At 38.1% G+C, this 25,677-nt stretch overlaps 1 protein-coding gene and 1 pseudogene across 4 annotated transcripts in view; both read right to left on the bottom strand.

Annotated features, from left to right (window-relative positions):
* The window catches only part of EDA (ectodysplasin A), a 358,959-nt gene that overhangs the window by 203,574 nt on the left and 129,708 nt on the right, over positions 1-25,677 (bottom strand). The window lies entirely within an intron of this gene.
* The window catches only part of LOC103351881 (ubiquitin thioesterase OTUB1 pseudogene), a 45,434-nt pseudogene continuing 40,941 nt past the window's right edge, over positions 21,185-25,677 (bottom strand).

Below are 25,677 nucleotides of genomic sequence, written 5' to 3'. Positions count from 1 at the left end.
TGTAATTATATATTGATCTACATATATACTTATACTTCATACTTACCAATTGAAGTGTCACATTCTGAAGAATATGACTATTTCTGTGATGTGGTGAATGATCCATAGAAAATAATTTGTTGATGTGGCCTCAACTGATTCTAGACAAGAAGTAATCTGGGAGTATAAGTGAGGAAAGGAGAAAATATCCCATGTAAATCACACAAGCCTCTTTTCATTTTGAGTGTGTATATGAATGTTTTACTCTAGTAACAGTTTGAGAGTTCAGGCAAGATATATTTTAGATGAGTTGTCAAGTTATTCTGTCTCCCAGTCCGTGGCAGACTTCAAAGATATTTTCAGTGGTTAATTCACAACACAGAAGCCAGCCACCATATGCTTTAATGACCTGCATACTGGCCTCAGCCTGTGACTTCTTTCAGTATACATACTGCAGAATTCTATCACTGGAACACCTCAATTAACAAATCCCCCAGGAATAAAGCTCCTCCATAATGAAAATGACCATGTTTAAAACAAGTACCACTATATACTCACACAAAGCAGCAGTAATGTGCCTTGTAGTTGAATACAGTTGCTAAGCTACACTTTTGTGTGGCCACGCAAGACCAAAATAACTTCTAGGCAAGGCTCCTTAACCCCTTCCTCTCTCTTGTCCCAGTCACCTAGATAGAACATTTAATGGTCTACACACAATTGATGGCAAGCAAAACTGCTCATGGCCAAAAACTTGAGCTTTGTATTTGACTTTCTACTCTTTCACCCCATCCCCATCTTGGCAGTACTCCTTATGTATAGTTCTTTTTCCTTATCAAAAAGGAGAGGTCCAGATTCCAGCTTTCCATATCTCTAGTTACCCCAGGCCTTATTTGGCTCCTTTAGTGGAACACAACCCAGGAGTGGACTTGGCTGTAGCTGCTTCTGGGAACAAAGTGAGCATTGTAGATTCTTCCAGGATTTAGCACCTGCCTTATCCTTAAAAGTCTGCCCAGCATGTCTTTTCTCCTCAAACTCTCTCCCACACCATTCTTGACTTACAAGCTACATCTTCCACATCTCCATGCTATGACACTCCAAGATATATATATATATATATATATATATATATATAATATATATATAAATAGTGTATATATATATATATATACACACACATATATAACATGTTCTGGGACATTCTATTACTGGGTCTTAATATTTTAATACTTTCCCAATATTTTTATTATTTGTCATGAAGCTTTTGGTGATATGCTATGACAATGAATTGTCTTCTCTTTGTTAACCATGGAATTTCTAACAGTTGTAATTGTATATCTACTATACCACATAGGATACTTTGTTTTAAGTGACTATAGATTTCTGTAGAGGCCACTTGGGAGAGCCATACAAAGGAATACAGTGTATACCAGAGAATTCCCTAATTTGTAGCCTTTGATAATACAATCAAAATGTGATTAGCATAAACTTTCTAAGAATACTTTCAAGAGTAGGGATTTGGTGCAATGGTTAAGATGCTATTTGAGATGCCTATATCACACCTCAGAGTGCTTGTGCTAGAACCCTGCCTCTGCTTCTGAGTCTAGCTCCCTGCTAATGTGCATCCTGGAAGTCATCAGGTAATGGATTAAGTACTTAGGTCCCTGCCACACATGTTGGAGCCAGAGATTGAGTTCCCAGATCCTGGTTTCAGCCTGGTTCAGCTCTGCATATTGCAGGCATTGGGGAGTGAACCAGTGGATACAAGAGCTCTCTCTGCCTCTGCCTTTCAAATAAAAAATAAAATAAAGAAGATTTAAAAAAAAAAAAAGAATACTTCCATATTGACAAACTTTACTGTAAATATCCAACTAGTAAATATCTGGGCTTTGTGAATCATATAGTCTTTATCAAAACTATTCAATTCTAGTTGTGCTGCAAAAACAGTCATAGACAATATGTAAGCAAATGTGTGTGGTAGTATTCCAACAAAACCTTACTTACAGATAGATTATAACAATAACAAATGTTGGTGATGTTGCAAAGAAACTAGAATTTTCATGAATTTCTGGTGGTAATGTAAAATGATGCAGGCACCTTGAATAAAAATCTGGCAGTTCCTCAAAATATTAAATATAGTTATCATATGACACAGTAATTCTACTCCTGGTATATTCACAAGAGAAATGAATACATATGTTCACACAAAAACTTGTATGTAAAATATTCACAGAAGCATTATTAGCAATATCCAGAAGACAAAAACAACTCAAATGCCTATCAATTGAGGGGTGTATAAATAAAATGTGGTATTTGCAATATAATGGACTATTTTTAAGCCATAGAAAGAAATGAAGTACTGATGCATGCCACAACATGAACAAACTTTATGAACATGCTAAGCAAAAGAAGTCAATCACAGAGGACTGCATATTGTATGATTCCACTTATATGAAATGTCCACCACTAAAAAAATTACAGAGGTAGAAAATAGATTAGTAGTAGCTCTAGAGACTGGAGGCATTAGGAGAAAATGAGGAGTGATTGCTAATGGATATGGGGTTTCCTGTTGCAGCTATGAAAATATTCTAAAATTGATTGTGGCAGTGGTTGTACAACTCTGTGTTAAAAATGTTGACTTGTACAATTTAAGTGGGTAAATTGTCTGCTGTATTAATTATATCTCAAGAAACCTGCCATTAATAAAATCTTTACCTACAAAAACAAGCAATGGTTTAGATTTGGCCTGAGAACTTTTACTAAAGGATCTAGGTATAAGGGCTCTTGAAGATATTACTTACAGTACAGACTATAGTATAGTATAGTACATATAGGGAGTATATTATATATATACACACACACATACAGGTTTTCACCTTTGTTAATGTTGACTTTCATAGTAAATATTATAGAGGTAAAGGTTAGGTACCGATTTATTTTTAAGCAATGTATTTATACATTCATGTAAATAGATATGTAAATAGATAGCTTAGCAAATTTTTTTACTAAGATATAACAACTTTCCTTTCTGTCTTATGAATACTGAAGTGACTGACAAAAGTCTCAGGAATAAATTGAGTGTTCTGTTTCATCAGTTCTTGATAGTGAAGTTGCAGCATGGTCAGATAAACCTTTTTTACTTCTTCACAACATATTCTCAAGTAACCAAAATGACAACAGAGACTAAAAGAATTCACAGATGGGCCGGCGTCATGGCTCACTTGGCTAATCCTCCACCTGCAGTGCCGGCATCCCATATGGGTGCCGGGTTCTAGTCTCGGTTGCTCCTCTTCCAGTCCAGCTCTCTGCTGTGGCCCGGGAAGGCAGTGCATGATGGCCCAAGTGCTTTTGCCTCTGCACCCGCGTGGGAGACCAGGAAGAAGCACCTGGCTCCTGGCTTCAGATTGGCGCAGTGCCGACCATAGCAGCCAGTTTGGGGGGTGAACCAACGGAAGGAAGACCTTTCTCTCTGTCTCTCTGTCTCTGTCTCTCTGTCTCTCTCTCTCTATCTGTAAAAAAAAATTCACGGAGGTAGAAGATGGAAGGTATTCATTCATACATTAGGAATAGAAGAGATTAGAAAACTATAGCTTATCAGGGTAGCTCTCTTTTTTAGGTGAAATTCATGTAAAATTAATTTGCCATTTTAAACTGTACAATTTTTAGCATTTTTTGCATTCACAATGTTATGCACCTATCACCTCCATCTAGATCCAAAACATTTTCATTCTTCCCAAAGGAGACTCCATATCCATTAAGCAGTCATTCCTCAGTCCTACATCTCCTAGTCTGCAGAAACAGAATACTCTGTTTTCTCTATGGATTGCATTATTCTGGATATTTCATATAAATGGAAGCTTACAATAGGTGGCCTTTTGTGTCTAACTTCTTTCACTTGGCAAGTTTTCAAGGTTCACCCACATTGTAGCATTTTTCAGTACTTCATTCCTTTCTGACACTAATATCCCTTTGTACGGATATACCACAATTTGATTATTCATTCATTTGGTGATGGACATTTGGGTTGTTTCCACCTTTTGGCTATTGAGAATAACAGTGCTATGAATATTTGTATGTAGGTATTTGAATATATGGTTTCAGTTCTTTTAGTTATATATCCCAAAGTAGAATTGTATGGTTATATGTTAATTCTATGTTTAACTTTTTAAGGACCTGCCAAACTGTTTTCTATAGTGGCTGTACCATTTTACATTCCAACCAGCAGTCTACAAGGGTTCCAATTTCTCTGAACCCTCCCATCACTTGTTATTTCCTATTTTTCTCAAATTAGAGACATTCCAATGGAATATAATTGATTTTTATTTGCATTTCCCCAATGGCTAATGATGCTGAACATCTTTTCCTGTGCTTCTTGGGCATTTGTATATGTTCTTTGGAGAAACACTGCTGTCTATTTTTGTAAATACAGTTTTACTAGAACAGACCCATTTCACTTATTTCCATACTGCCTGTCGTTACTTACCACTGTATCAATAGTATTGAGTAGCTGTGAAAGAAACCTATGTCCCACAAAGTCCAAACTATTAAACTCTAGCCCTTCCCACAAAATTTCAGAAAGCATTTTTTTACTTCATCATTCTAAATGTTCATGGGTCATTCCCTGATTTGCTCAATTTCAGCAAGATTCAAACTCAAATAGAAGTTTCCCTAACTGCAATGCAAAAGCAAAGGGAGATAAATATCGACCTCTCATACTGTGTATGAACCAATGACTATTGTAGTTAACACCCAGCATAAAAATCCAATGAGCTCTTCAATTGTCAGGGGGCCGGCACTGTGAAGCAGTAGGTTAATCCTCCACCTGTGGGTGCTGGCATCCCTTATGGTCACTGGTTCTAGTCCCGGCTGCTCCTCTTCCAATCCAGCTCTCTGCTATGGCCTGGGAAAGCAGTGGAGGATGGCCTGAGTGCTTGGGCCCTTGCACCCGTGTGAGAGACCAGGAGGAAGCTCCTAGCTCCTGGCCTTGGATCAGTGCAGCTCTGGCCGTTGTGGCCAGTTGGTGGATGAACCAACGGAGGGAAGACCTTTCTGTCTCTTCCTCTCACTGTCTGTAACTCTATCTGTCAAATAAATAAATAAAATCTTTAAAAAATTGTCAAAAACTATAGTATATAATCATGGTTTACCACAAGAAGTTTTAGAAGGTTCATTTAGGAAATGCTTCAAGAAAGGAAAATGAAGGAACATTCAAAAGCCAGAAGTGTTTAAATAGATTATGGAACAGACATTTAACAAATACTTCCTGGCATTCAGACTGGTAAGAGTCTTAGATCACTATTTATCACTATTCAGGAATCTGGCTCATCTTTTGCTTACAGTTACTTTTTTTTCCTCAATCAATAATATTAGAGATCTATATCAAAATCATACTTCATTTATCTGTAGCTATCAAGATTCTTACTTTGGTTCACCAGTTTGAATTCAAATGTTTAATGAAGTCTCAACTGCATTTAGGAAGCCACTCCATGTCAGAATTTCTAAAATCTCAGCACATTAACACTGACTTTTCTATTACACTGCTATAATCAAACGAAAATACCACTGGAAACAACATATACATTCAAAATTGTACAAAAGGCTTGAATTAAAAGATAAACCTCAGGAATTCAACTAAACACAGTCATTTGATATGTATAGGAATTTAGACTTTGCTACAAAAACCCAGTAGTGTCTCTTATGACAGGAATCATAAATCATATGAAGAGGAATCTATCTCTAAGAATGCTTATTGACTGGAGGTGCATGTAAAATTTATTCACTAGGGGCCAGCGCTGTGGCATATCTGGTAGAGCTGCCACCTGCAGTGCTGGCATCCCATATGGGTGCCGGTTCTAGTCCTGGTGCTCCTCTTCCAATCCCACTCTCTGTTATGGCCTGGGAAAGCAGTAGAAGGTGACCCAAGTGCTTGGGCCCCTGCATCCACGTGGGAGACCCAGAAGAAGCTCTTGGCTCCTGGCTTCAGATGGGTGCAGCTCCAGCTGTTGCAGCCAATTGGGGAACGAGCCAGCAGATGGAAGACCTTTCTATCTCTCTGTGCCCCTCCTTCTCTCTCTGTGCAACTATGACTTTCAAATAAATAAACAAATCCAATATTAAGATGGCTATGCCTGCTCTTTTTTCATTTCTGTTGGCATGGTATATCTTTTTCCAGCCTTTCACTTTCAGTCTGTATGGATCTTTGTTGGACAGATGTGTTTCTTGTAAGCAGCAAATAGATGGGTTTTGTTCCTTAACCCAATCAGCCAATCTGTGTCTTTTAACTGGACAGTTCAGGCCATTAATGTTCAATGTGACTATTGATAAGTGGTAACTTTGCCCTGGCATTTGCCAAAGATAAGTTCTAATATATGCTTTGAATTCCCTGTGATCTTTTGCTGTGAGGTGCTGTAGAGGTTCTACTAATACTTAATTTGAAAATCATTTCAGGAGTGGGTGTTTGGCACAGCGGTTAAGACACAACTAGGGACATCTGTATCCCATATTAGAATGCCTAGGTTACAGTCCCAGCTCTGCTGCCAGTTCCAGTTTCCTACTGATGTGTACCCTTGAAGGTAGCAGTGATGGCTCTAGCATTTGGGCCCCTGCCACACATGTGGAACATCTGGATTGAATTCCAGGCTCTTGGCTTTGGTCTGACCCAGCCAGTCCTGGCTGTTGTGGGCATTTGAGGAGTGAACCAGCAGATAAAATATGTCTCATTATCTCTCTGTCTCTGATGCTCTGTCTCTCTGTGTGTACTGCTGTCTTTCAAATATATTAAAATAAGGAAAATCATTTAAAATATTTGTTATTTTCAAAGCTATAATAATAATTAAGAGCTATCAACACCGACACCCCCACCTATGTTATATACTAAGTATATAATGTTGAATACCACTTAACTCACTAACTTGTTTTAGCAGGTTAACTAGTCAACCGCGGAATGAGTATGCTCCTGCTATTTCTGTGCACATAATTAAATTATTCTGGATAGGCTGATGTGTAGGAAGCTTACAGTGCTCCCCTCTTAATCAGCTATGCATTTCTACTCATAAATAATTTTACATCAAGTACAATACTATGGCATATGTGCCTAAGCTTTGCTTGGCAACAAATTCAGCTTATGCACATATGTTCAACTATGCCTCTATCATGTTATAAGAATAAGCTGAAAATAACAAGTCACAATGTTAATATATTGCATTGTTGTTTATGTACTTGTGAGTTTGGGATGTTTCTCATATATATTTTTTAAAGAATATGAATACATATAAAAAATTTAATGATTCAACAAAATAAAATTTTCTTACTACACTTAAGTTTCAGGATGAGTTAATTAAATAATGATATGTGATTAAAAGATGAGCTATTAAAATATGCTGCCATTTACATCTATCCACATGAATCAAGATTTTTCTCCATATTATGCATCAAAACCAAAACACAGCAATATAATAGATGTTGACACAGATACAACTATCATCTGTAATCTCCTTACTTCAAATTTTGGTTTTCATTAAAGCAATCTTATTTAAATTTTATAAGTTTATAACGAATGATGAAAATTGGACGTATAAAATAAATTATACCAATTAGGTAAGTGTTGCAGAGATAATGAGGTGAATTTGGTGAGCAATGATACAAATAGCTCACAATGTGATATGCTCTGAGTTAATTGTTTATACTTAAAAAGTACATGGGAATATTCCAAGACCTCAAATGTATTTGTTGCTTTTCTAAAGAAGTTTTTACAAAAGGCCAAATGACATTATTCTTATCAGTCATACCATTATATAAATACTTGAGATAAAACATGGAATATTGTATATAGCTCTGGGGGCTATAGAAGGAAATACAGAAATGAATGAAGGAATTACTTATGGGTACATAAGGTAAGGTTTGTTATATGATAAAAATAGATTAAAAAGAATACTATACCGCAGTAAGAAACAACGAAATCCAGTCATTTGCAACAAAATGGAGGAATCTGGAACACATTATGCTGAGTGAAATAAGCCAGTCCCAAAGGGACAAATACCATATGTTCTCCCTGATCGGTGACAACTGACTGAACACCAAAAAGGAAACCTGTTGAAGTGAAATGGACACTATGGGAAACGGTGACTTGATCAGCATAGCCCTGACTGTTAATGAACAACTTAATACATTATCCCTCTTAGTAGTTTTTTTGTCTGTTCTACTTAATATGACTGGTTTAATTCTGTAATTAATACACAGTTATTCTTAAGTGTTGAAAATTAACTGAAATGTGATCCCTGTTAAACATAAGAGTAGGAATAAGAGAGGGAAGAGATGTATAATTTGGGACATGCTCAAGCTGACTTGCCCCAAACGGTAGAGTTAGAAACATACCAGGGGATTTCCAATTCAATCCCATCAAGGTGGCATGTACCAATGCCATCTCACTATTCCAAGTGATCAATTTCAGTTCACAATTGATCATAATGAAAGGACTAAGAGTCAAAGGGAGCACATAAACATGTCTAGTACCTGCTAACACTAACCGATAGAATAAATAAAGGGGAGAGTGATCCAACATGGGAAGTGAGATACTCAGCAGACTCATAGAATGGCAGATGTCCTAAATAGCACTCTGGCCTCAGAATCAGCCCTAAAGGCATTCGGATCTGGCTGAAAAGCCCATGAGAGTATTTCAGGCATGGAAAGCCAAGACACTCTGGCAAAAGATCTCTGTGAGTGAGATCCCAGTGGAAAGAACAGGTCTTCAAAGAAGGAGGTACCTTTCTCTGAAGGGAGGAGAGAACCTCCACTTTGACTATGACCTTGTCGAAACAAGATAAGAGTCGGAGAACTCAGAGGGCTTCCATAGCCTTGGAAACTCATGACTGGAGCATAGGGAGATTACTGATGCCATAGACAGGAGTGTCAATTGGTAAAGTCAACAACAGGAGTCACTGTGCACTTACTCCTCATGTAGGATCTCTGCCCTTAATGTGCTGTGCATTGAGATTTAATGCTATAACGAGTACTCAAACAATATATTTCACTTTGTGTTTCTATGTGGGTGCAAACTGTTGAAATCTTTACTTAATGCATACTAAACTGATCCTCTGTAAAAAAAAAAAAACTATCAACTCCCAACTTGACTCTCACTGGGATTAAACATGACAATAGGTCTGATCTGATTTCATCATCATTTAAAAAAAATCATCTATTATTTTTCACTTTATGTTTCTGTGTGGGAGCAAACTGTTGAAATCCTTACTTAATGTATACTAAGCTGATCTTCTGTATATTAAGATAATCGAAAATGAATCTTGATGTGAATGGAAGGGGAGAGGGAGTGGGAAAGGGGAGGGTTGTGGGTGGGAGGGGCGGTATGGGGGGGAAGCCATTGTAATCCATAAATCGTACTTTGGAAATTTATATTCATTAAATAAAAGTTAAAAAAATACTTAAAAAATTTTAAAGTATATATCACTAAAAACAGAATATCTGGATTTGAAAACAGGTCATGGGGCCAGTGCTGTGGCGTAGCAGGTAAAGCCACCGCCTTCAGTGCTGGCATCCCACATTGGAGCTGGTTTGAGTCTTGGCTGCCCCACTTCTGATCCAGCTCTTTGCTGTGGCCTGGGAGAGCAGTGGAAGATGGTCCAAGTCCTTGGGCCCCTGCACCCACATGGGAGACCTGAAAGAAGCTCCTGGCTCCTGGCTTCGGATCGATGCAGCTCTAGCTGTTGCGGCCAATTGGGGAGTGAACCAGAGGATGGAAGACCTCTCTCTGCCTCTGCCTCTCCTTCTCTCTGTGTGTAACTCTTTCAAATAAATAATAAGTCTTTAAAAAAGAAAAATAAAACAGCTCATGTGAAATATCACAAACAATAAAAAATAAATAAAAAGATGAGTAATATCTCTTTAGTTTTGAAAGATGATGGCTGACATGGAAATTATCAAAGTCAGATTAGTACAAGGACTGCATGGAGATTCACCGAAAAAAAAAAAAAAACTGGAAGAAGAGAAGGGCTGCCTGAAATTTCAGAAATTCAAGTTCAGGAAAGACTAATAAAAAAGAAAGAATACTTTTCATGATGGGAAATAAACTTAGTACATTCTCAAAAGACGTTTCACAATACATATATAAATGATTATTGAAGGTTATGTTTGTGAACAATTGATCCCTAATATTTCACTGAGACAAATAGGATGCATAAAGCTTATCTTTGGGGCCAGCGCTACGGCCTAGTGGGTTAAGCTGCCATCTGCAGCACTGGCATCGCATATGGGCACGGGTTCGGGTCCTGGCTGCTCCACTTCTGATTCAGCTTCCTGCTAATGCACCTGGGAAAGCAGAAGAGGGTGGCCCAAGTGCTTGGATCCCTGCATCCACATGAGAGACCTGGAAGAAGCTCGTGGCTCCTGGCTCCTGGCTCAGCCTGGCCCAGCCCTGGCCACTGTCGCTGGGAGTGAATCAGTGGATGGTTCTCTCTCTGTCTCTCCCTCTCTCACTGTAATTCTGACTTTCAAATAAATAAATAAATAAATGTTAAAATAAAAGCTTATCCTAAATATGGGAGGCTGGGGATAGCAGGAGCAATTGTGCCATTCTACAATACATCCCTCAATGCTTCTGTTCAATGTAGAATAATATTTTGAGTGCTGCCTTCCAGAGAAATAATAGTTTCCACTTAGTTAACCAGGTAGTTGAACAAAGAGAATAACCAAGAATGATTATGTTTGTTTCTCTATGGCATTTCAATATTTAGCTTTCAAATGTGATATGGCTGAAGAGTTTGAAGCTGTACAAATTTAGAGAAATCTCTAGAGTCAGAAATTTCTCTAAGTTACTAGTAGAAATTTATAATTTATTAAACACTTCTGATCAAGATGGAGTAACAGCCTGAAACAACCAAAACAAACCTGAAATATTTTCTTAAATAACAAAACATATAATACAAAAGTTTTCAATATTTTGAATCCCAACCAACAAAGGAGAATGATCTCTGAGAGATAAGAAACAAATTATCCAAGTCCAGTTAGTATCCCAGCTTACTGTTTAGAAAGTTTCCAGGCTGCAGTGTAGAAAGGAAGAACTCAGATTGAAGTTGGCAGACTCTCTGAGTTGAGAAGTCAGAGTTGAGAGTCTGGTAAGGCCAAGGATATTTAAAGTTCACAGGACAGAGTACTGGAGACAAGAGGGTAGCACAAAAAGACAATCCTGGAGATTTGTAAAGGTTTCCACTTGGGTGTTTAGCAGAATACTAATCAGTACATGCAGGTGAGGAAATTACCCAAGGCTAGAGAGGAAAAAATATCCAAAAGGATTAAAGAGAACAGTATCCAGGGATCACACAGGGTCCAGCAATAACAGATTTTGTGCCAGACAAAACAGAAGAACTCATAACTCACAAGGCATTGAATAGAGCACCCAACAGAGTGTTGCCTTCGTTATGAGGAATAATTATCACTAGATTGAGCTCTGCTCTGTACCCATCTAAATAACCTTAAAAGCAATACTCGAAAGGATTATACTGTTTTCTGGTATCTTAACTTCATCCCAGTACAGAGCTAAAGATTATTTATGGAATACAAAAATAGCCAGGACTGACAGAACTAAAAACTTTTCATTACCAAAGGACATTGTCAAGAAAATGAACAGAGAGGCTGGCATTGTGGCATAGCAGAGAAAGCTTCCACCTGCAGTGCTGACATCTCACATGGGCACTCGTTCAAGTCCTGGCTGCTCCACTTCCGATCCTGCTCCCTGCTAATGTGCCTAGGAAAGTAGTGGAGGATGGCCCAAGTGCTTGGGCCCCTGTACCCACGTCGGAGATCTGGAAGAAACTCCTGGCTTCGGATTGGCCCAGCTCTGGCACTTGAGGAGTGAACCAGAGGATGGAAGATTCTTTCTCTGTCTCCTTCTCTCTCTGTAAAAAAAAAAAGTCTGTCCTTCAAGTAAGTAAATAATAAATAAATCATTTAAAAGAGAGAGAGAATGAAAAGAGAACCTACAGAATGGGAGGAATTATTTGCAAATCATATCTCACATAAGGCTTTAACTCCACAATAAAAAATCCTTATAACTCAGCACATAAAAAAAAAAAAACTGTTGAAAAGAAAAATGGCAGAGGAGTTCAGTAGACATTTATTTAAAGAAGATACACAAATAGCCAATAAACACATGAAAAGACGTTCAACATCACTGTTCATTAGGGAGATGCAAATCAAAACCACAATAAGATGCCACTTCCTACTCAATAGGATATATTGAAAAACAACAACAGAAAGTAAGTGTTGTTGAGGATGTGGAGAAATTGGAACCCTTAAACATGGTTCATGGGAATGTAAAATGTTTCTGCTGTGGGTGGTGGATTTCTCAAAAAGTTAAACATAAAATTATATGATCCAGTGATTTCACTTCTCAGTATATCTATAACTAAAAGAATTGAAAGCAAGGACTCATGTCCTTGGCAGAATTACTCACAACAGCAAAATAGTGGAAAAAAATCCAAATGTCCATCAACAGCATGGATAAGAAAAGTATAGTATTTTCATACAATAGAACATTACTTATTCTTAGGAAGGAATAAAATTCTGACATATCCTACAACATGGATAAATCATGAAAACATTATAATAAGTGAAAGAAGCCAATCACAAAGGATCACTTATTGTATGATCCCACTTGTATGAAATGTCCATGACTGAAAAATCTGTAGAGCTAGAAAGTATATTAATGGAGAGTGTGACATAGGGTAGCTACTGTTTAATAGGTACATGTTTTTTAGGGCGTGCTGAAAATTCTGTGAAATTAGATAGCAGTGATGGTTGCATAACATTGTGAATATACTAAAAACCACTTCATGGTACACTTTAAAATGATTAAAATGGTTCATTTAATGTTATGTGAATTTCACCTCAATAAAAAATTGGCACGCTGAAGTTAACATTGTAAAAAAGGAATCATAATAAGGCCCATATGGGTGTTATTTCAGGTATGCAATGCTGGTTCAACATTTGAAAATCAATTAATGTAATCTACCATATCAACAGGATAAGCAAGAAATCATATGATCATATCAACTGACACATAAAAAGCATTTGGAAAAAATCCAACACCAGTCATGAAAATATTCTCAGCAGATAGGAATACAGAGAAAGTTCTTCAAACTGATAGAGTACCTACAAAGATCCTATAGCTAACATCATACTGTGTATATAAACCCAATGATGGATTCCTCACGTACAAATTTAATTATTTTTAAATAATAGCTTTACAGAACTATAATTCACATATTATATGCTATGGTTTGTATGTGCTTTGTACCCCAGGAGTCTATTCGTTGGGAATTTGTTCTTCAGTATGGTGATGTTGGCAGGTGGAACCTTCAAGAGGTTGGGGCCATGTGGTTGATCCCTTGGTCAACTGGGGGGTTATCCTCAAAAGGGATTAAGCTATTTCTCATGAGATCTTGGCTAGTTCTTTAGAAACGATTGTTATAAAAGCCAGAATCTGGCCAAAACAAGTCTTTCTCTGGTTTTCTGCTTAGTAATGTAATCATTTTCATGAACAACCTGCCAGGAGGCAACACAGTCAAGGGGAACGCCCAAATCAACCTGTGCCATGCTGTTTGGAATTTCATCCTCAAAAACTGTGAGCCACATTTCACAATAGCTAAGACATGGAATCAACCTAAATGCCCATCAACTGAAGACTGGATAAAGAAATTATGGGATATATACTCTATAGAATACTACACGGCATTAAAAAAATAATGAAACAAAATTTTGCAACAAAATGGATGAATCTGGAAAACATCATGCTTAGTGAAATAAGCCAGTCCCAAAGGGACAAATACCACATGTTCTCCTGATCTGTGACAACTAACTGAGCACCTAAAAGCAAACCTGTAGAAGTGAAATTGACACTTTGAGAAGCAATGACTTGAATAGTGCTTGTCTTGACTGTCAAGAAACAAGGCTTTTTTTTTGTCTTAATGGATAATGGGACTGGGAATGGGAGAAGCAAGAGGTGGGGTGGGAATGGGGGTGGGAGAACAGATATGGTGGGAATAATCACTATACTCTTAAAGTTGTACTTAGGAAATTTGTACTCATTAAATAAATTGTTTCTTTGGGTCGGGGGGAGAAAAAAGAAAACTGTGAGCCAAAGAAATCAGTTTACTTTATAAAGTTAGTCTGCCACAGGTATTTTATCATAGTAACACAAACATGACTCATACACCATAAAATTCATCCTTTTAGGCCTACAATTCAGTGAAATTTAGCAAATTTGCATAGCTGTACAACTATCACCAGTATCTAATTTTGGAACATTTCCACAACCTCTAGAAGGAAACCTCATGTCTGTTAGTAGTCTCAACCACTGCAATCACTAATATACATTTTTACTTTATGGATTTCCATATTCTGCACATTTAATATAAATTGAATCATATAGAATGTGGCCATCTGCATTTAGCTCCTTTAACTTAGCATGTTTATTAAGGTTTATCTAGAATACAGCTTGTATAAATACTTCAAAATACTTCATTCTTTATGGTTTAACTGGTTTTTGGAAACATTTACTTATTTATTTATTTGAAAGGCAGAGTGACACAGAGAGGGGAACACACAGACACACACACACACAGAGAGAGAGAGAGAAAGAGAGAGAGAGAGAGAGAGAGAGAGAGAGAGAGAGATCTTGTATCTGCTGGTTCATTCCCCTAGATGGCCGGAACAGCTGGGGCTGGGCCAGGCCAGAGCCAGGAGCCAGGAGACTTATCTGGGTCTCTCACATGGGTGCAGGGGCCCAATACTTGGGCCATCTTCTACTGCTATCCCAGGCAATTAGCACGGAGCCGGATTGGAAATGGAGCAGCTGGAATTTGAAATGGTACCCATATGGGATGCTGTAGTAACAGGCAGTGGTTTAACCTGCCATGCCACAAGGCCAGCCCTGGTTTAACTGATTTTTGACAAAGGAGCAAAACGAATTCAAGTGATGCTGGAGTGGTTGATCCTCTATAGACAAAAAAAAAAAAAAAAGAAAGAAACAATGTTTAACCTTCATCTTGCACCAAATTAAGCATGGATTATGGATTTAGATGTAATATGTAAAACTACAAAACTTGGAGAAAAAAATTGGAGTCATCTTCAGAATACAGAACCAAGCAGCATGCTTAATTATGGCACTAAAAGAATAATCTATTAAAAAATGCCGTGTGCCACTGTGGCACATTGCATTAACCAACTGCTTGCAACACGAGCATCCCATATCAAAGCACAGGTACGAGTCCCAGATATTCACTTCTGATCCAACTAATGTGCCTGCTAATGTGCCTGGGAAAGCAGTGGAAGATGGAAATGTAGTTGAGTCCCTGTCACCTACGTGAGAGACCCAGATTGATTTCCAGGCTCCTGGCTTTGGCCTGGCCCAGTCCTAGCCTGTATCTCTGCCTTTCAAATAAGTAAAGAACTTTTTTTTAAAAAAATTAAAATATGATAACTTGGAACTCAAAGAAATTAAATCTTTTACTCTTGAAAAGACCCTCTTACAAATGACATATATAGAACAATGTGTATGTTGAATACATAAAGAGCTATCAATCCCATCAAGGTGGCATGTACCAATGCCATCTCACTAGTCAAAGTGATCCGTTTCAGTTCACAGTTGATCATAATGATAGGTCTAAGAGTCAAAGAGATCACATAAACAAGACTAGTGCCTGCTAATACTATCTGATAGAATTAAGAAGGAGAGAATGATCCAACATGGGAAGCAAGATACACAGCAGACTCATAGAATGGCAGATGTCCTAAACAGCACTCTGGCCTCAGAATCAGCCCTTAAGGCATTCGTTTTTGGCTGAAGAGCCCATAAGAGTATTTTAGGCATGGAAAGCCAAGATACTCTGGCAAAACAAACAAACAAACAAACAAAAAAAAAACAAAAAAAAAACCACACCTAAATGAAAGGTCTCTGCGAGTGAGATCCCAGTGGAAAGAACAGGCCATCAAAGAAGGAGGTAGCTTTCTCTGAAGGGAGGAGAGAACTTCCACTTGTATAAATAAGATCGGAGTTGGCGAACTCAAAAGGCTTCCATAGCCTTGGCAACTCATGACAAGAGCCTAGGGTGATTACTGATGCCATAAACAAGAGTGTCAATTGTTAAGTCAACAACAGGAGTCACTGTGCACTTACTCCCCATGTAGAATCTCTGTCCTTAATGTGTTGTACTATGCGAATTAATGGTAAAACTAATACTCAAACAGTATTTTACACTTTGTGTTTTGGTGTGGGTTCAAACTGTTGAAATCCTTACTTAATTTATACTAAATTGATCTTCTGTATATAAAGATAATTGAAAATGAATCTTGATGTGAATGGAATGGGAGAGGGAGCGGGAGATGGGAGGGGTGCGCGTGGGAGGGAAGTTATGGGGTAAAAAAGCCACTGTAATCCATAAGCTGTACTTTGGAAATTTATATTTATTAAATAAAAGTTTAAAAAAAGAACTATCAAGACTCAATAGCTGCAAAAATCCAATTAGAAAATGGGAAATTGATATAAAGAGATATATCACTAAAGAATATACAGATGTAAAATAAGCACATGAAAAGATATTCCATGCCATTAGCCATTAGAAAAATGCAACCTCAAACCACAGTGAGGTATCACTATGAAGGTACTTCAAAAAGTTCGTGGAAAAATTAGAAGATAAGTGTATTTTGGAACAAAACAATTTTGAAATCCATGCAGAGTTTTTTTTGATAATATATATGTTCATTAACGTTTTGAAGATACTTTATATGCATGGATCTTAAAATTTTTTCCACCAAAGTGAATTTATCTTCAAATTCTATTTTCCATAAACTTAAAAAATATTTATTAATTTTGTTTTATTTGAAAGGCAGTGAGACAGAGAGCTGCCATTGCATCTCCATTCTCCTAATGTCCACAATGGCTGAAACTGGGATTGGCCAAATTTAGGAGTCAGGTACTAAATCCAGGTCTCCTATATGGGGTGGAAGGGACTCAGTCATTTAAGCCATCATCTGCTGCCTCCCAGGGTGTGCAATAGCAGAAAGCCAGAACTGGAAGCAGAGTTGGCACTCAAACTCCAATATGTAAAGCGAGTATCACATCTGGTGGTTTAACTGCTAGGCCAAACACCTGCCCCACCACAAACTGTTTGAAATGATCACAAACATATGTATCTGAATGTTCAAAATAAAAATTAGTCACAATCCCAAATTTGGCAAGGATGTGGAGAAACTGGATCACTCATACATTGCTAATGGGATTGGAAAGTGGTACAGTTGTTCTGGGTAACAAGGTCTGAGTTTCTATAAAATTAAACATTGAACTACCGTACAACCTCAAAATTACACTCTTGAGAAATGACCCAGAGAAACTGAATTGTGTTTATTCAAAAACCTATATACAAACATTCATAACAGCTTTAGGTCTAGCCCAAACTGGAAACAGACCAAATCTGCTTCCACATGTTAAAGGTTGAATGAATTATAAACAAATAAAAGGAATGGATTGTTGATACACAACAATTTAAATGAATGTCCAGGGCATTGTGTAGAATAAAAACAACCAATTTCAATGGACATATAATATATTAATTCTTTTATGTAACAATCTAGAAGTGATGGAGAACAGATTAATGGTTGCCATGAATGAGGTAGGGGGTAGAGGTTAGGTGTAGTATAAAAGGCAACAAGAAGTATTCTCATGGTAATGGAACTTTTCTGTATCTTGACTGCATCAATGTCAACATTCTAGTTCTAATACTATAGTATCACAAGGTGTTACCATTGGGGGAAATAAGACAAAGGGTCTCTGCATTATTTATTATACAAGTATACCAACCTACCATTATCTGAAGCTTAAAAATATTCATTACCAGCAAACTCAAAGCATGAGAAATATTACAACAAAACCTTTAGGAAAAAGTAAAACGACAGAAGACTGAAATATACATCTATACAAAGGAACAAAGAACATGGAAATGGTAATTATATGTAATTTTTTCTTATTATGTAAACTCTAAGCAGCACTAAAATAATAAGACAGAGGTAAAGTTAAGAAGTCAACAAAGGGCTTACAGAAGAATCATAACAACTATTGTGTAATCCAAAAGAAGGCAGGAAGAGAAGGAAAATGGAATGAAGATAAAAGAAATAGAAAATAAATGACAGGAAGATATACTTAAACTGGACAACATCACTTATCACATTCAATACAAATGGTCAAAATACCTCAATTAAAAGGCAGAAACTGTCAGATTGGATTTTAAAAAGCCAACAAGAAACATATCTTAAATATAAAGACACAAAGATATACCATGCTAATACTAATCAAAAGAAAGCTGGAGTGTTTATATTGACAATATAAAGTGGATTTTAGAGCAAAAAAATACAACCAGGGCCAAAAAAAGGTCATTTCATGGTGAAAAAGGGATCAATTTTCATAACATGGACATAGCAAATCTAAATGTTTCTTCATTTAATGACAGAGTTCCACAAGATATAAAGAAAAAAAAACTACAGAACTGCAAGGATAGAAAAACACATGATTATACTCAGAGATTTCAATATTCTTTCCTCAAAAACTGATGGAGTAACAGAAAATTCATAAGGAGACAGAAGACTTGGTGAACATTATCAACCAAACTGAACTAATTGATATTTATAGAAAACTCAACTCAGCATCAGAGAGTATACTTTTTTTTTTCAACTGTCCATGGAACATTTACCAAGATAGACCACGTTCTGGGCCTGAAACAAATCTCAATAAATTTAAAAGAACTAAAGTCACACAAAAGTATGTTCTTTCATCACAATGAAATTAAATCAGAAGGTGAGATCTTTGAAAAGTCATTCAAGTATTTGGAAATTAAATAATGCTTCTAATTAATCAATGAGTCAAAGAGGAAATCAAAAGCAAAATCAGAAAAGATTTTGAACTAAATGATGATGAATATAATCATTAATTAGGGGAAGTTTTATAGCATTAAATATCTGTCTTAGAAAAATAGAAAAGTTCTAAATGACCTCAGCTTCCCATATGAAGCAGTAAAAGAATAAATCCAAAATTATAAGAAATGATTGTAGAGAACAACAATTTGATTCTAAATTGTTTAAGCAAAAATAAAGCACATAAACTAATCAGAACAATTTTGAAAAAGAATAATGCTGGAAGACTTACACTACTTTGTTCAGGAGTTAAAACAAAGCTAAAGTAGTCATGACAGTATAATATTGTATAGATACAAATAGATCAATGAAACTAAAGAGAACCCAGAAATAGGCCTGCTTATATTGTCAATTGATTTTTAACAAAAGTGCCAAGGCAACACATTGGTAAAATAACAGTCTATTCAACAAATGGTGCTGAAACAAGTGGATATTTATATGCAAATAAGTAAATACACCTTCATCCTTACCATATGCTGTACAAAAACCCTGCATCAATATGAATCATAAACCTAAATATAAAACTAAAACTTATAGAAGAAAAAAATGAAGAAAGCATTAATATACTAATCTTTGTCAAAGATTCCTTAAATGTTGCACACAGCCACAAAATATAGAGGGTAAAATCTTAAATTGGATTTCATAAACATTAAAAGCATTTTCCCTTCAGAAGACATCATTGTGAAAGTATAAAGCCAAGCCACAGCTGAGAAAATATTTGCAAAACATTTCTGACAAAAGATTTATATCTAGAATATACAGAGGTACTTCAAAAAGTTTGTGGAAAACTGAATTAAAAGATAAATTATTTTGGTGCAAAAATATGGCAATTGATGCATAGTTTTTTTCATAATCCACATTTCCATCTTACAACTCAATGACAAAGAACTTAATAAATCTGAACAAGATACTTGATCAAACCCTTGAACAAAGAATTTATTTAGAAGCACATGAAAAGATAAATGACATTATTAGTGATCAGGGAAATGCAGGTTAAAACTACTCAGTTGGGGGCTGGTGCTGTGGTGCAGCAGGTTAATGCCCTGGCCTGATGCACTGGCATCCCATATGGGCGCTGGTTCAAGATCTGGCTGCTCCACTTCTGATCCAGCTCTCTGCTATGGCCTGGGAAAGCAGTGGAGGATGGCCCAAGTCCCACCTGCGTGGGAGACTCGGAAGAAGCTCCTGGCTTCTGGCTTTGGATCGGCACAGCTCCGGCAGTTGTGCCAACTGGGGAGTGAACCATTGGATAAAAGACCTCTCTCTCTCTCTCTCTCTCTCTCTCTCTCTCTCTTTATGCTTCTCCTCTTTCTGTGTAACTCTGGTTTTCAAATAAATAAATAAATCTTTAAAAAAAATCAACTTCGTATAAGATAAATTGTTATACACTCACTAAGAATGGCTATAATTAAAAAGACTCACTGTACCAAGTCTCAGCAAGAAGTGGAACAACTGGAACTCTCATACATTGTCAGTGGTAGTACAAACTTTTTGGAAGAGTTTAGCAATTTCGCAAAACACATACACCTATCATATGTCCTTGACATTCAACAATCCACTTATCTAAGATAAATAAAAGCATATGCAAAAAGAAACACTTGTGCACAGATGTTCATAGTATTTATTTGAAATAGTCAAAAATGGGAACTATTTATTAACAGTTGAAAAGAAAAACAAGTGTCATATCTACACCAATATACCACTAGTCAACAATAAAAGAGGAATGAGCTGTTTATACATATAATAGCATGGATGAATATGAAAATAATTATGCTGAATGGAAGAAACCAGATAAAAAGTTCATTCTGTATGAATCCATTTACAGAAAATTCTAAAACATGCAAATTAATCTGTAGTGACAGAAAGGCAATCAGTAGTTTCCTGGGAGGAAAGGAAGAGAATGGGGAAGGAATAGAGGGAATACAGAAGGGCACAAAGAAATTTTTGTGGATGATAGATTTATTATTTAGATTGTGGTGATGTGTGTGTACATTAAATTGCAAAGATTAAATGTGCTTTATTAAGTGTCGGTTATATATCTCTATAAATTATGTATTAAAATCAAAGGGAAATCATGGCATTATTAACACAACTGCAACAGTATTAGTACCACTTTTAAAGATTTCTAAGTGTTTAACATCACGCCCCAAGAAAAGGGATACACTTTCTAGCGAAATGATAAGGAAAGTTGCACTTGTGTGTGTGGTGGAGGTGGGTGAAATATGACCCTTTACAACCACACACACACACAAAAACCCATACATGTCTAGCACCTGGCAGAGGGGAGGGCATGCAGGGCAGCGGCAGGCTAGGGGTAGCGCTATTTGTACAGGATATTGTAGCGTCTAGACCAGTAGAGAAGGTAGACTTTGGGCTCAGAGCCCTGGGGGAAGACGTGAGGATTGATAGTGCCACCCTCACCACGGTCCACGTATCCACCTGGATAGAGATGCTGAGGGCCTTGGCCAGCGTGATGATATGCATGTGGTCACTCTCCTTGCAAATGGGCTCCACCTCCTGCTGGAAGAACTCCTTGACAGTCCACCCCACCTTGATGAAGTGCTTGAGGAAATTGCTCTTGTGCTACAGGTAGCCTGAGGTAAGCAGCTGCAGGTAGACCACGAGGTAGTCCAAGGCGTTCTGGTCATTGAAGGAGGCTAGCAGATCTGCTGCAGAGATCTGCTTCTCCACCTGCTCAGTCAGGTCCATGAACGTGTTGCGGAAATCCTCAATTATGAATTCAGTGAAACCTTGGGACACCAGGTCCTCTTTTCTCTTGGTAGACACAGCTTTGAACCGCTGCAATTCCTTGTTGTCATCCAGCAGCGCTTCCAAGTGGGAAAATCCAAAAGCATGATAGAAGTAGTTCCTATTAGGCCTGGTCTTCTGGATGTAGGAGTACTTTTGTGGAGGTCCTTGATCTTCTGTCGGTAGAGCTTGTCATCTAGACTCTGCCCTGACTCAACTGTAAGAAGGCACTCTTTCCACCTTCCACATTAGGTAGTATCAGAGAAGACTGAATAGGGAGCTTGGATCTTCATTCTCACCTTATAGTAAGGAGGTTTCCCTGCCTTGTCAGCAGAGATCATTTGGAGGACCAGAAATAACACCTCTACCCAATAGGAAAGACTCACTCCTGGACCCCCTATCAAAGTGATTTCAGTAGAGGCTTAGTGGAGAGCCTGAAATCCTGCCCCTGTTGCCTAGCAATAACTTTTTTTTTCAAAATTTTTTTTCATTTTTTATTATTTATTTGACAGGTAGAGTTACAGACAGAGAGAGAGAGACAGAGAGAAAGGTGTTCCTTCTGTTGGTTCATCCCCCAAATGGCTGCCATGGCCGGTGCTGCTGGTAGTACAAACTTTTTGGAAGAGTTTAGCAATTTCGCAAAACACAAACATACACCTATCATATGTCCTTGACATTCAACAATCCACTTATCTAAGATAAATAAAAGCATATGCAAAAAGAAACACTTGTGCCAGGAGCCAGGTGTCTCCTCCTGGTACCCCATGTGGGTGCAGGGCCCAAGCACCTGGGCCATCCTCCACTGCCTTCCTGGGCCACAGCAGAGAGTTGGACTGAAAGAGGAGCAACAGGGACTAGAACCCGGTGCCCATATGGCATGCCGGCGCTGCAGGTGGAGGATTAACCAAGTGAGCCACAGCGCCAGCCCCACCTAGCAATAACATCCTCTGCTTGACCAGAGTGTCAAGGAAAGTTAAATGGGAAACCTACACATTTATTTCTACATGATAGAAATCAGACAGAAAACCTCTTTCCCATTCAGAAGCAATGCTAGACAAGCCCTGATGAATAAAATGTAAATTTGAGTGATTCATATGCTAGTATAATACCCGAAATGTTTGGGATTCAATTAAAAATCAACCATCGGGGCCAGCACTGTGGCATAGCGGATAAAGCTGCTGCCTGCAGTGCCAGCATCCCATATAGGCGCAGGTTGAGTCTTCGCTGCTCTGCTTCTGATCCAGCTCTCGATTATGGCCTGGGAAAGCAGTAGAAGATGGCCCAAGTCCTTGTGCCTCTGCACCCGTGTGGAGACCCGGAAGAAGCTCCTGGCTCCTGGCTTCGGATCGGCACAGCTCAAGATGTTGCAGCCATTTGGGGAGTGAACCAGCAGATGGAAGACCTCTCTCTCCCTCTCTCTCCCTCTCTCTTCCTCTCTCTCTCTCTCTCTCTGTGTGTGTGTGTGTGTGTGTGTGTGTATGTGTGTCTGTAACTCTGCCTTTCAAATAAATAAATAAATCTTTTAAAAAAAATCAACCATCATACCAAGAACCAGGAAAACCTCAACCTTGGAGAAAAAAGTCAACAGACACCAATACTGAGATGACTCAAATTAGAATTATCTGATTAGAATTTTAAATCAGCTTCATTAAATTCTTCAAGAAGAAATTATGGGTACAATTGAAACAAATGAAAAAATATTAAATGTCTCAGAGAAGTGAAAGAAGATATAAAGAAACCTCAAATGGAAATTTTAGAACTGAAAGATAAATTTGACAAATTGAAAACTCAACAGATGAGATTAATAGCAGAACAGAAAGAAGAATTGGTGAACCTGAAAATAAAACAATAAAATGGGCTAATGATTAAGCAAAGTATGATAGAGCCACACTATGGCATACTACTCAGCAACAAAAAAGAATGATATAAGTAAAAACTCAGATCTATCTCAAGGGTATTATGCTCAATGGAAAAACAAAGAATCCCCAAAAGGTCATGTACTGCATTTCTTTTGTACAATATTCTAGAAATGAGAAAGTTTTAGAGATAGAAAACAGACTGGTAGTTTCCAGAGGTTATAGATGGTTAAAGGTATGAAGCATGCATTTGACTCTAAAAGGGTAGGTAGTAAGAGGGAGATCTTTGTGGTGACGGAAGAGTTTTGTATCTTGATTTGCTATAAAAATCTTAACATGTGATAAAACAGCATAAATTTATAACCACGCATTGTACCAATGTAAGTTTCCTGGATTTTTTAAAGATTTATTTTATTTATTTGAAAGGCACAGTTAGAGAGAGGGAGAGAAAGAGATCTTCCATGCGATGGTTTACCTCCCAAATGGTTGCAATGGCTAGGGCTAGATCAGGACCAAGTCAAGAGCCAGACACTTCATCTGGGTATTCCATATGGATGCAGGGGCTTCCACTGCTTTCCTAGGAGCATTAGCAGGGAGCTAGCTGGATTGGAAGTGGAGCAACTGAGACTCAAACCGGTGCTAACATGGGATGCTGGTGTCATAGGCAGAGGCTTAACCTGTGAAGCCACAACGCTGGCCCCAAATTTCCTGGTTTTGATATTATACTCTAGTTATATAAAATGTAAACATTAGGAGAAGCTGAATGAAGAGTACACTAGATTTTCTGTACTATTTTTGAAGCATCACATCATTTTTTGGAAAGCTTATTTAAAGCTATTTTAAAATAAAAGGTTAAAAAACTAAGAAAAGAAAATCAAAGCAATGGAAACAACAAATATAAATGATGGTAATGAATGATGGGTAAGATACCTCAGGCTAGAGAAAAAAATTCCAGAGAGAACAAAGGTACTATACTGATACTGATCCAAACTACATAGTACCTGTCTCAGACTATTTTTTTTTTTACAGGCAGAGTGGACAGTGAGAGAGAGAGACAGAGAGAAAGGTCTTCCTTTGCCGTTGGTTCACCCTCCAATGGCCGCCGCGGCCGGTGCACCGCGCTGATCCGATGGCAGGAGCCAGGTGCTTCTCCTGGTCTCCCATTGGGTGCAGGAGCCAAGCACTTGGGCCACCCTCCACTGCACTTCCGGGCCACAGCAGAGAGCTGGCCTGGAAGAGGGGCAACCGGGAAAGAATCCGGCGCCCCGACAGGAACTAGAACCCGGTGTGCCAGCGCCACTAGGCGAAGGATTAGCCTAGTGAGCCGCGGCGCCGGCTATTTCTTTTTTTTTTTTAAGATTTATTTTATTTATTTGGAAGTCAGAGTTACACAGAGAGAGGAGAGGCAAAGAGAGAGAGAGAGGTCTTCCATCTGCTGGTTCATTCTCTATTAGCCGGAGCTGCGCCGATCCAAAGCCAGGAGCCAGGAACTTCCTCTGGGTCTTCCCACACGGGTCAGGGGCCCAAGGACTTGGGTCATCTTCTACTGTTTTTCCAGGACATGGCAGAGAGCAGGATTGGAAGTGGAGCAGCTGGGACTTGAACTGGCCCCATATGGAATGCCAGCACTGCAGGCGGCAGCTTTACCCCGCTACACCACAGCTCAGGCCCCTCAGTCTATTTCTTGTTGCTATAACAAAACACCTGAGACTGGGTAACTTATAAACAACGGAGGTGTACTCAAGTCATGGGTCTGGAGGCTGGGAAATCCAACAGCATGTTGAAGGCATCTGCTTGGGGGTCTGGTGTGGTTCTTCTTACTGCCTTGTAGCAACAGAAGACATGCCATTGAGAGATGGAGCAGGCATTCTAGCTCAGGTTTCTTCCTCTTCTTAGACAGCTACCAGCCATCATGATGCTTTACTCCCATGGGCTCATTCAATCCTAATCACCAACTAAAGGCCCCACCTCCATACGCTATTAAAATATGAATTTGGACTTTAGTGGAATTTAGGTTTCCAACACACTCATACCACAGCACTACTGAATCATCAGCTATCAAAGAGAAATGGAACTAAGGGTTATTCTAATTCAATCCTAAATTACTCACCACTGGAGAGCCGGA

The sequence above is a fragment of the Oryctolagus cuniculus genome, chromosome X, assembly GCF_051225735.1.
Source record: "Oryctolagus cuniculus isolate XC-2025 breed Fujian yellow rabbit chromosome X, ASM5122573v1, whole genome shotgun sequence".
Lineage (NCBI taxonomy): Eukaryota > Metazoa > Chordata > Mammalia > Lagomorpha > Leporidae > Oryctolagus > Oryctolagus cuniculus.
Note: the sequence above shows the minus strand (reverse complement) of the source record. Positions and strands in the feature narration are given on the sequence as shown.